Raw genomic sequence first — 12,118 nt, forward strand, 5'->3', positions numbered from 1 at the left:
CTTTATCATTCCATCTCCAGCACCTGACCCAGAATTGGTCTCAGTAAATACTTTTTGATTAAATAAATAAAACAAATTATCTCCCCGTAAGATCTGTGTGTTTGGTGTTAGCATGTCCATTTAACAGATGGCAAATTGAGGAACAGAGAGGTTAAATAATTTGACCTAAATCACATAGCAAGAAGAGCCAAGGTTCAAACCCAGATTGCTTTTCAATATACCAAGATATTGCTTTGGCGTGTATCAGTTGGACTAAGGTTTTCTTGGAGTTCAGGTCACTCTTTACTATAAGCGGTGCCTGTAGGGACAAACCACAGCACTTTCATGCTATTCTGCACCAACAGGAGGATGTGATCTCTGATAGGTGTTAACTACATGTCACTCACATACCCCAGACATCACCAGCCCAGTCAGCAGCTACTGATATTAATAACCCCAACCCCTGGTTTTGCCTCTCTCTGCAGGCTCTGCAGCATCTCTCTCCTTAAATAATGCCAACTATATTCTGCTTACCCCACCTACATCACACATCCACAAAACTTCTAGACATTTTCAAAGATCAGTTTACATAGCTCTCAAGCCTATCTGAGAGTCAGTCAACACCACCATGGGATATCTGTAGCTCTTCTGCCACAGTTTTGCTTTGCCAACTCTACTGTGAGATGCTGCTGAGGACAGGCACTGTTGCGGCTCTCAGAGGTGCTTTCTGGGAGAATAAGGATGATGGCTGTCAGTTCTCCCAAAGCATCTATTCCTGCGGGCCCCAGATGGAACTGGTCTTGGTGAAGAGAATGGCCCCAAAGCCAATGTCCCTTATCTGCCCCTGAAGCAGCGCTCCAGTGTCCTCAGGCCCACATTGTTCTTCTTCACGTCAAGCCAAATGAACGCTCCCTCTCTATGTGCCCAGATCCAGACAGAGGAAGCCTGGTGGAGGGAAGAGGCTCCCATGCAAGTTCAGGCAGTGCAGTGCAGAAAGCATGGCATTCTTCTGAAAATCCAAGAGCCTCTGGTCTCTGATACATTGGACCTAAAATAACTAAATGTTAGGGTTTTGCTAGATGACAGATACTCTTGGATTCTTACCTTAATAAGTATTAGGAAAACACCAGAATTGAAGCATTGAAGCATGTTACAAATACACTCACACAGACCCCTTACAACTGAGGAAATCCACTCACTAGCACGCTGTGTGTGTGTATGAGTGTGTGTGTGTGTATGGGTGTGTGTGTATGAGAAGGGGAGAGAGAGAGAGAGAGAGAGAGAGAGAGAGAGAGAGAGAGAGAGAGAGAGAGAATGAAAACTGTCCATTTTTAAAAACTTAACTGTGAGGCAGACACAGCCTATAGACCCCAGCGACCTGAAGGAGCCACATCTGAGAGGCACTAGAAAGTACCCACTGACTATTCTCAGTAGGCTGAGAGTCATTTAGGTAAGTATGATTTACAGCTCAAAGTCCATACAATGTCATTCCTGAGCCTCATTTCTTAATCTGGACAAGAAGCAGTCAGACTTGAGGTCCTGTTGGTCCTCATCCAGTTGTGGCCCTCTGAGACTCCTATTGAAGTTGGTAGGCCAGGGTTTCGAAAGCTGTGGGGCAAAAGAAAATGCCTCAGGGAGAAAAATGCCAAGAAAGGAGGTTTATTAGGTGGTAATAAGTTTATAATACAGCCCAGGACCTCACTGTGGTCTGTCTACAAGGGTGGCACTGTAATTAGAAGGAATTTTAAAGGGAACATTCCCAGCCAGGAATAATATAATTTCAGTCTTTTATCCAAGCTTCTTAGTGCCTATGCACATGAACTTATTAAACCCTACAGACTCCCAGAATATGTCGTAAGTATCGTTGTATCTCTCAGGCAATAAAAGGAGCTGCAGCTATAGAGAGTGTTACCTCCGGGCTCCCAGAGTTACCCACCAGCTCAGGGGTCCTCCAGGGGTGGTCCTGGCTTCTCTGGTGGTCTGCAGTGGGCTTCCAGGGGTCTGTGGGTTGGCTCCTGGAGTAGTCATGCTTCGTCAATAGCACTGTCTCTGCTTATGCTCCAGAAGTGACTTGTAATTTACTTGTGCTATGCCTTCTGATAGTTTGCCAGATTTTTAAATACCATTCTTCTCTCCTTGTAACATTGTCCATGCCCACTCTGTCCCTCACTTTTTATGATGCTAACTCATTGAAGGTGTGCATGGTCTGAATGTTTTCTGGTTCTGACAAAGTAACACTTTACTTAAAAGTAATAGATTCCCTGGTTCATCCTGGCTTCGGGTTAGCATGATAACTTGCAGTGCTCTATTTTGGGGTATCTCACTGAGCATGGGAGATTTCAGATGTGTTAGGACAGAAGTCGTCTCCTGTTGCAATAGTAATTTTTTTTTTCATCCAAAAGAAAGTGTTGATTGTTAAGATATTATCTAGACTGTACTTCTTTCTGGTCTAGTAAAACTCCAAGAAAGGAAACCATGAAAAGTAGAGAAATTATTTGTAGGTCAAGGTTTGTTACTAACATCAAAGTTTTATTTTAGTGGAGAGAAAGGAAAAGAATATCCACAGGCCCACCCAAATAGCTTCCTAATGTGCACATTTTTTTTTTTTTTTGTTATTGGCTGTTATTTCAAAGGCTCTTGAATGTACATACAGAATCATTTTTTTTTATTAGTAACTGTTTGCAAGATTTCACATTTTTAAATCAGCTCAATTTTTCAATAAATAAACATTACATCACAACCTGAGATCCCTGGAAACTTTTAAACATTTTTGTTGTTGTTTGACAACAAAATTTCCCATCTGGCCTGCCAAGCCTGGTGCCAAATTTTGACCTCACACAATTTCAAATGGATGACCTATTATGTTCAAGAAAGTAAGAAAACTCAGGCTTCTGATGGGATTGCTTGATAGCCCTTTCTTTATGATTTGCTGCTAAAATGACAGGATAGATCTGCTCTGTGACAATGAACTCAGAGTCCTGTTACAGATCATCTTTCTAGAGAAGAAAATTGTTTTTACTTCACTCTTCATCAGTTAGTTATCAGGCAGGGTCCAAATATCTGGCCTTTTCCATTTTTATCATCTGTGCCAGTAAGTGCTCCCCTCAAAGCCTAGATGTGAGACTCAAACTAAGAACAGTGACTTGGCCCTTCAAATTAGTCATCCTTGATTATTTCTTGCTTCCATTTTCTCTTTGCAAAAAAAAAAAAAATAGCCACAATGACCACAGCAAAATCCAAATGTGTCATGGCTCAAGTGTGATTAGATTTATTATTTCTTGCTTATATAATGTCTAAAGCATATTCCCAGTGGGCAGTCTGCTCTGTTTCAATGTGTGATACAGGGGCTCAGCATCCTTCCACCTGTGACTCTGCCATCCATTTCATGGGGCCCATCTGTATGGACCCAGTATGAGAAGACTGCATGGCAAATCATGGGGGGAGGATTTTAAGGTTGGGCATGGAACATCACATATCACTTCAGCTCACATTTCCTTAGTCAGAAGATCAAACTGAACCATGAGGAAGTCTGGGAAATGCAGCCCAACCTTGCATCAGGGGGCAGAGGAAATGAACCCTGACCTGGTCTCTGTCCACCCACCTCCCCGCCCCCAGCAGTTCTAGCTGTACTCAAGTATATACTTGAGGTTGTGATGTTCTGAACCCCATTCCACCCCAGTGTTATAAAGGCCCCACCACAGGTACTACAGTAGAATCATGTCTACCCTTAGTCCTGATCCTGTCTCTGGAGGAATGAATGGGTGAATTTCAGCCAGAAGAGGAATATTGTAGACATATTTTATGAATCTTGGACCTCCTTCTTGCGGGAACAGGCTGTGAGGCAGAGCAGATGTCGCTGTTAAGGTCATCTTTTGCAAAATTAAAGAAGGATTCTTGTCTTTTCTAATTATAAAAATCATATGTGCTCACTGTTAAAATTCAGAAAAATGTTGAAAATAAAAATCACCCCTAATCCCTTTTCCTGAGAGATGCTAACATTTTTCTTGTTTGTGTACTCTGATAATTCTTATGTGCATATCATTTAAATTAATTTGTGTCTGCAAAACAGATCATACTGTAAAGCATATACTGTTTTGCAGTCTGCTTTTTCATTTAACAAGATAGGTTATAAACATCAATTCATGTAAATAAGTATACATCTCCATCATAATTTTTGGCTACATATTACTTGATTATATGTACATGTGTGAGAATAATTATAAAATACATTTAGCTTAGCTGAACTAATAGAGACTTGTTGGTCATTAAGACCTGAGATTATATCTATTTCATTTATCAGTTTATCCCCATCATGAGAAATGCTCAACAGTGCTCTGATGACTAGGAGTGGTGGCACATAACTGTAATCCCAGTGACTTGGGAGCCTGAGGCAGGAGGGTTGCAAGTTCAGCAATTGCCTCAGCAATTTAGCAAGTCTCTAAGCAAATTAGTGAGAAGAGTCTCAAAATAAAAAAAAATAATAATAAAATAAAAAGGGCTAGGGACATGGATCAGTGGATAAGCGCCTCTAGGTTCAATCCCTAGTACAGGGGGAAAAAAATGTACTCTGATGATGAAGTAGGCCTCTGCAAAATTGGAAATGCTCTCATATTTTGGTGTACAGACAAATCAGATGGGGATCTGGTGAAAACATGGATCATGACACATAAGGTCTAGGTCGGCACTGAGATCCTAACACATTTCTAGGAGATGCTTATGCTAATATGCACAGAGTAACAAGGATCTGGACCAGTGGGTATCAATTCGGGGAGGTTTTGCTCCCCAGAAGACCATTTGGCAATGTTCAGAGACATTTTTGATCATTATTACTGTGTGTGTGTGGGGGGGGGGGAGGGTTAGCTGGCATCTAGAGGATACACACACACACACACACACACACATCCATACACACAGGGGGAGAGAGACACACAGAATGAGAGTGAGAGGGAGAGAGAGAGAGGGGAAGTTTCCTATTAGTTCTGTTTCTCTTGAGAACCCTGACTAATACAATAGACATCCTGTCCTATCTATGAAGCCACCTGGCTCTGTTCCTTGGTGTTTATCCTGGAGCTGAGCTTGAATCCCTATAGCTGCATAAGTCAGGAGCCCTTACAAATATGACATTAGCTAGAAAATATTTGCTCAGCAAATTGATAATGTAAATAAGATTAGAGTAAGATAAGGAGTGAGTTCAAATATTAAAATAGTGAGGACAAACTGTGTTCAAGCATCTTAAAATCATTCATTAATAAGTAATTTAAAAATTAATTGTAAATGTGATCTATCAGGTCATGATATGATTTGTTGATACAGATACAAAGTGTATATGTATGCTTATGTAAATGCAGCTGATATAAGGAAGCAGCTGCTTTTCAGCTGTTTTCTAATTCACAGGTTTTATTTATATCTCCAGTATCGTCAACATACCAGATTATAGACTTGAATGAAATGATGAGAGTACTACTTCCCATATTTTGGAAACTCCAAGCCCCCAATTGTTCATATAGTACCTTAGGTGTCCCCCACATATATATGGAATTTCCCAAAGTAACTTGCATTCATTTGAGAGTCAACTTGGCGATATTGTCTCTGCTAACCTTGTTCAGCCTCCTGGGGCCTCTGCAGCCCAGGCCCCATCACTGCCCTGACCTCAACCACTTCGCCTTGGCCTCTGCTGTTCACAGCTGCAGTCCCCTGCAGTCTCTGCCTCCCTAAGCCACATTCCTGCCTTTGACCTGGACCCTCTCCAGTGGTCTCTGCCTGGCCAGGGTTCAGCTGGTGCACCCTGGCCACCGGTGCTATCAGTCACTGCAGCACCCTGACAGCTTCACAGTCTCTTGTAAATTAGAAAGAAAAACATTCACTCCCTCTGTGTTACCTTCAGATGGGGGGTCCCTCAGCAGGCTTCCTTGGGCCTTGGATTATTACCAGGTTTATTGCAACACCTGTCAGTTTACACGCCCAGCTCCTGTTCTTCAAGGAGTAGATAAATACCACCAGGACATCAAGGATGGGGAGGATTCCATGCCCAGACACCATGCTGTGTTCCAGAAATACCAGTGACACTCTGAATTGCAGGCAAACTCTCCCTGTTGCTGGGTCTGACTGTCAGATTCATATTTGTTTATTATTTATTGGGTTGCGGGGAGGGTACTGGGATCTGAACACAGGAGCATTTACCACTGAACTACATCTCCAGTTCTTCAAATTGTTTATTTTGAGATAGAGTCTTACTAACTTGCTGAGGCTGACCTTGAACTTGTGATCCTTCTGCCTCAGCTTCCAGAGTCACTGAGATGATAGGAGTGTGCCACTGAACCTAGAAAATTTACCATATTATTACCTATGGTAAAATCTTTCTTGAGGAACCCACCCCTGTCCCCTCCTCACACATCCAGCAGTGGCTCACTGTCCAAAGGCTCATACACATTTAAATCCTATTGAGGACTTAGTTCAGGCAGCATCTCACCCGCCATGCTAATCCATTGCCACCAATAGATTTGAGGTTAAGGGAGGAGTGGAATGGAGGGTACAATAGGGCTCATCTCACAATAAAACACATTTTTAATAATCTAGTATTTTAGCCTAACCAAGACCCTTGCTAGATATGAATTCATTTTATCACTTTCTTCTATTAGTCTACACTAGGGAGGTTAAACACTCTAGGAGTTAACTCTACTTATAAATCTCTAATATAGGAGCACTCACAGAGGAAACCCAAGTGTATAGGAATAATATTTTGAAAACTTAAGTTGTATATTTTCCATCAGGTAGTGGAGATACTTTTTTTTTACACTGAAAATGATGAAAAATGATAAACACTTGCATAAATATTACTATTAAATTCAAATTATTCCAAATGCTAAAGGTGAGTAATGCAATATATAAAATAACACAATATATCCCTGTTTTTCCCCAAAAGCTCTTAATTTCAAGTTTAATCCAATTTCCCAAATCTTTATTTTGAAAGCTATGGAAAACTACCTAGTGGAATACCAAACAATTATATGTTAAAATCTGAGTAACAACTCTCCAGCAACCATACCTTCAAAAAGCTTTACTTACAGTGCTTAGGGAGATAGGGAAAGAGTACCCAGATTTTGTCTTTTGTGTTTGGTTTTGTCAAACTTATTTTATTTTGTTTTTTCTTTTAGATATACATGATCGTAGAATGTATTGGCATATCATACATGGAGTAGAGCTTATTCTAATTAGAATCCTATTCTTGTGGTTATACATAATGCAGAGTTTTATGTACTTATGTATTCAAATACAAGGCTAGAAAAATTGTGTCCAGTTAATTCTACTGTCCTTCCTATTCCCCTCCCCACTAACTTCCCTTCATTTCCCTTTGTCTAATTCATTCTATTTTTCCCCTCCCACCCTCCCTTCTTGTGGGTTAGCATCCACATACAGAGAGAATATTCGGCCTTCAGTTTTTTGAGACTAGCTTATTTTACTTAGCATGATAATCTCCAGTTCCATTCCTTTTCCAGCAAATGCCATAATTACATTCTTCTTTATAGCTGAGTAATATTCCATCATGTGTGTATATGTATATATATATATATATATGTGTGTGTATATATATATATATATATATATATATATATATATATATATATATATTCTTTATCCATTCATCTGTTGAAGGACACCTAGGTTGGTTCATAACTTGGATATTGTTAACTGAGCTGCTGTATACATTCATGGGGATGCATCACTGTAGCATGCTGATTTTAAATCCTTTGAGTATAGACCGAGGAGTTGGATAACTGGATCAAATGGTGGTTCCATTCCAAGTTCTCTGGGGAATCTCCATACTGTTTTCCATAGAGGTTGCACCAATTTGTAGTCCCACCAGCAATGCATGATAGAACTTTTCTCCCCACATTCTTGCCAACATTTATTGTTACTTGTATTCTTGATAATTGCCATTCTCACTGGAGTGAGGTGGAACTCAGTGTAGATTTAATTTGCATTTCTCTAATAGCTAGAGATGTTGAACATTTTTCATATAGTTTTTGACCATTCACATTTCTTCTTCTGTGAAGTGTCTGTTTAGTTTCTTTGCCCATTTATTGATTGAGTTATTTGTTGTTTTGGTGTCAAGTTTTTTGAGTTCTTTATATACCCTGAAGATTAATGCTCTGTCTGAGATGCAGATGGTAAAGATTTTCTCCCATTCTGTAGGCTCTCTGTTCACATTCTTGAATTTTTCCTTTGCAGTGAAGAAGCTTTTTAGTTTGATACCCTCCCATTTATTGATTTTTGATACTGGGAATTTAACCCAGAGGCACTTAACCACTGAGCCACATCCACGGTCCTTTTTAATATTTTATTTAGGGCCTAAGTTGCTGAGGCTGGCTTTGAACTTGTAATCCTCCTGCCTTAGCCTCCTGAGGTGCTGAGATTACAGGCATGACCCCTGTGCTTGGCCTCATTTATTGATTCTTGATTTTACTTCTTGTATTTTAGGGTCTTACTGAGGAAGTCAGTTCCTAAGCCAACATGATGGAGAGTTAGGCCTACTTTTTATTCTAGTAAGCAGAGTGTCTCTGGTCTAATGCCTAGGTCTTTGATCCACTTTTAGTTGAGTTTTATGCAGGGTGAAAGATAGGGGTTCAATTTTATTCTATTGCATGTGGATTTCTAGTTTTCCCAGCACCATTTGTTGAAAAGGCTATCTTTTCTCCAATATATGTTTGTGGCTCCTTTGTTTAGTATGTATTTGTGTGGATTTGTCTCTGTGTCTTCTATCCATACCATTGGTCTTCATATCTATTTTATTGCCAATACCATGCTGTTTTAGTTACTACAATTCTGTAATATAGTTTAAGTTCTGGTATTGTGATGCCTCCTGTTTCACTTTGCTCGCTGAGGATTGCTTTGGCTATTCTGGGCCTCTTATTTTTCCAAATAAATTTCATGATAGCTTTTTCTATTTCTATGAAGAGTATCATTGGAATTTTAATAGGAATTGCATTAAATATGTATAGAGTTTTTGGTATTATGGCCATTTTGACAATATTAATTCTGCCTATCTAAGAACATGGGAGATCGTTATATTTTCTGACGTCTTCTTCAATTACTTTCTTTAGTGTTCTGTAGTTTTCATTGTAGAAGTCCTTCACCTCTTTTGTTAGATTGATTCCAAAGTATTTTATTTTATTTTCCTTTGTTTGAGACTATTGTGAAGGGGATAGTTTTCCTGATTTCTCTTTCAGTTGAAAGGTCACTGGTGATAAGGATGTAATTCACTTATGGGTGTTGATTTTATACCCTATTATTTTGCTGAATTTGTTTATGAGTTCTAGAAGTTTTTTTGTAGAGTTATTTAGGTCTTCTAAGTATGGAATTATGTACTTAGAAAATAGGGATATTTTGAGCTCATCTTTTCTTATTCTTATCCCTTTAATTTCTTTTGTCTAATTGCTCTGGCTAAGGTTTTAAGGACCATGTTGAATAGGAGTGGTAAAAGAGGGCATCCTGTCTTGTTCCAGTTTTCAGAGGGAATGCTTTCAATTTTTCTCAATTTAGAATGATGTTGGCCTTGGGTTTAACATGTATAGCTTTTACAATGTTGGGGTATGTTTCTACTATCCCTAGTTTTTCTAGTGTTTTGAGCTTGAGTGGAAGATGAATTTTGCCAAATGCTTTTTCTGCATCTATTGAGATGATCATATGACTCTTGTCTTTAAGTCTATTGATGTGATGAATTACGTTTATTGATTTCCATATGTTGAACCAACCTTGCATTCCTGGAATGAACCCCACTTGATCATGCTGTACTGTCTTTTAAATATGGATTTATATTAAACTTGCCTGTATTTTATTGAAAATTTTTTGTATCTATGTCCATCAGGGATATTGGTCTGAAATTTTCCTTCCTTGATGTGTCAAGGCTTAATCTTATCCTATTGTTTTAACTATCAGTCCTACAATAATGGTGCTCAAATCTGTCTGTTGAGCCATGGTCTCTGCTGAACCTTGGGTGTGCAACTTTCCAGGCCACACCTAGCAGCCTTCCCAATTTTGTCTACAGCTCAATATCTAAAATCAGATGCACCATTCCCTTTTCCCCGAACCAGGTGTGCCTCCAGATTTGTCCATTTCAACCAATTATTCCATGTTGTAATTTTCTGTTTTAAATTTCATTCACTGTAAGAAACTTGGTAAATAATAATTATAGAACTGAGAGGCTTTAAAGAAAATTCTATTCCCTAACACAAAGGTGCAAGTGTTTCCATTCTTCTTATTTATTTTTTGAGGATAAGTACAAATGAATGATAGGAGATTATGGTGATTGCAGAAAGAAATGTGAAGCAAGGATGCTACTGTATTTGTTGGCTGAGATGGTGAGTGGACAGGATTCCAGCATAGATGCCATTTGAGACCAAAGTCAGTGAGGCACAGCCATTTCTCCGACATTCCAAACATTCCCGAGGAACAGGATCTGGTACTCTCCTGCATGTGAAGCGGCATCTCCACCAGCATAGCCACATGCAGATGGTATCATCAAGCATAGCTGCTGCCATGTCTGCCTTGGAGCTTTGCTCACAAACTGGCTTAGGCCTGGCACAGCTGCTGGCCAGGCCCTAACACATTCTGTTCAAGTCTCTGGGCACATTCTGTGCTTTCTGGCCTTTTTCAGGCCATGCTTTGCTTCTCCCACCCATTTTCCTTGGAGTGGGAGGCTACAGCTGCTGTTCACAGTCTGTTCTTCATGGTCTTTTCCACACCAATGTCAAGAGTGAGAATGTGAACTGGCAGCTGACACTGACTGGTTTTTGTCTTTGGTTGAACAGAGCACGTTAGCAGGGACCTAAATCGTCCCAGCCAAGAGCACAGACTCCACAGCCAGGCTGTCAGGGTTCATATCCTATCCCTACCATTTTACAAGTTATGTTATGTTGGGGCAAATATTTAGCCTCTTTGTGCCTCAGTTTCCTCATATATTAAAAGGGAATAATAAGAGTAATTATCTCATAGTAATAGTAATTATCTTAGGGCTACTAGATAATCTTAGGACATCTAGGAAGTCTCTTGGAAGCCCCCCAAAAGTTCACTCACATCATTCCCAAGTCTGTATCTTGCTGGCAGAAGGGGAGTAAGGATGGCTTGTTCTCTTCTGCCATCTCAATCTGACATCAGTGCATTTTATTGGCTAAATCTGGCTAAATTAAATGTAGTTTCTAGGCACACATAGGGTTTGTGGGAATTAAATGATATAATATATGTAAAGAATTAAATAGTGATTCCCCTATAAAATGTTCTAGTTGCTACAGTTTTTATTACTGAAAAGGTATTAACTGCACGATGATCCCTACCACAACTGAAATGCTCTCATTTCTAAAAGAGGTATTATTAACAATAAAAATGATACTTACTTCTTAGCTAATTGTAACATAAGGAAGTATATTCACCATTGCACTAAATCTTGCACAATAGACGAAATAGAAGTTTTTGGTTATATCCAACACATACGTTTTACTAACTTGCCTAATAATCACAGAATTTTTAAGTGGTAGAGTCAAAACTTAATGGCTTTGCCTATACCTAAATCAGGTAGTTTTCCTACTATATTAAGCTGCCTCAAATTTGTATTTATTTGTTCAATCAATATCTTTTTAAAATGCTGACTTGGTACTAGAACAGGTGAAATGAAATAGGGTGTGGCAAAGAAACAACTATCAATAAGAAGACTCATAGCAGGCGAGCTGATTTACACCATTCAGCCAAGAGTTCTCTCTGCATGCATATGAAATTCAAGTGTCATAAGGTAAGTAATCGTTTGTATCTGCTCACTATTTAGAGAATTTTTTTTTAAGAAAGCAAGCTCCTAAATCAGTCGGGATTTATTCAGAAAATTAGAAAATCATTAGAAATATTTTAGCAGGAAGAGATCTAATGCAAGAAATTATTGGCCTATTAGAAGAGCTGGGAATGTAAAAGTTCTGTGACTGATGATATAATGAAGGGATTATCTAGTAGTCCTAAGAAAAGGACATCTTAGGGCTACTAGATAATCTTAGGACACCTAGGAAGTCTCTTGGAAACCACTAAAAAGTTCACTCACATCATTCCCAAGTCTATATCTTGCTGCCAGAAGGGGAGTAAGGATGGCTTGTTCTCTTCT

Source organism: Marmota flaviventris, chromosome 5 (assembly GCF_047511675.1).
Source record: "Marmota flaviventris isolate mMarFla1 chromosome 5, mMarFla1.hap1, whole genome shotgun sequence".
NCBI lineage: Eukaryota > Metazoa > Chordata > Mammalia > Rodentia > Sciuridae > Marmota > Marmota flaviventris.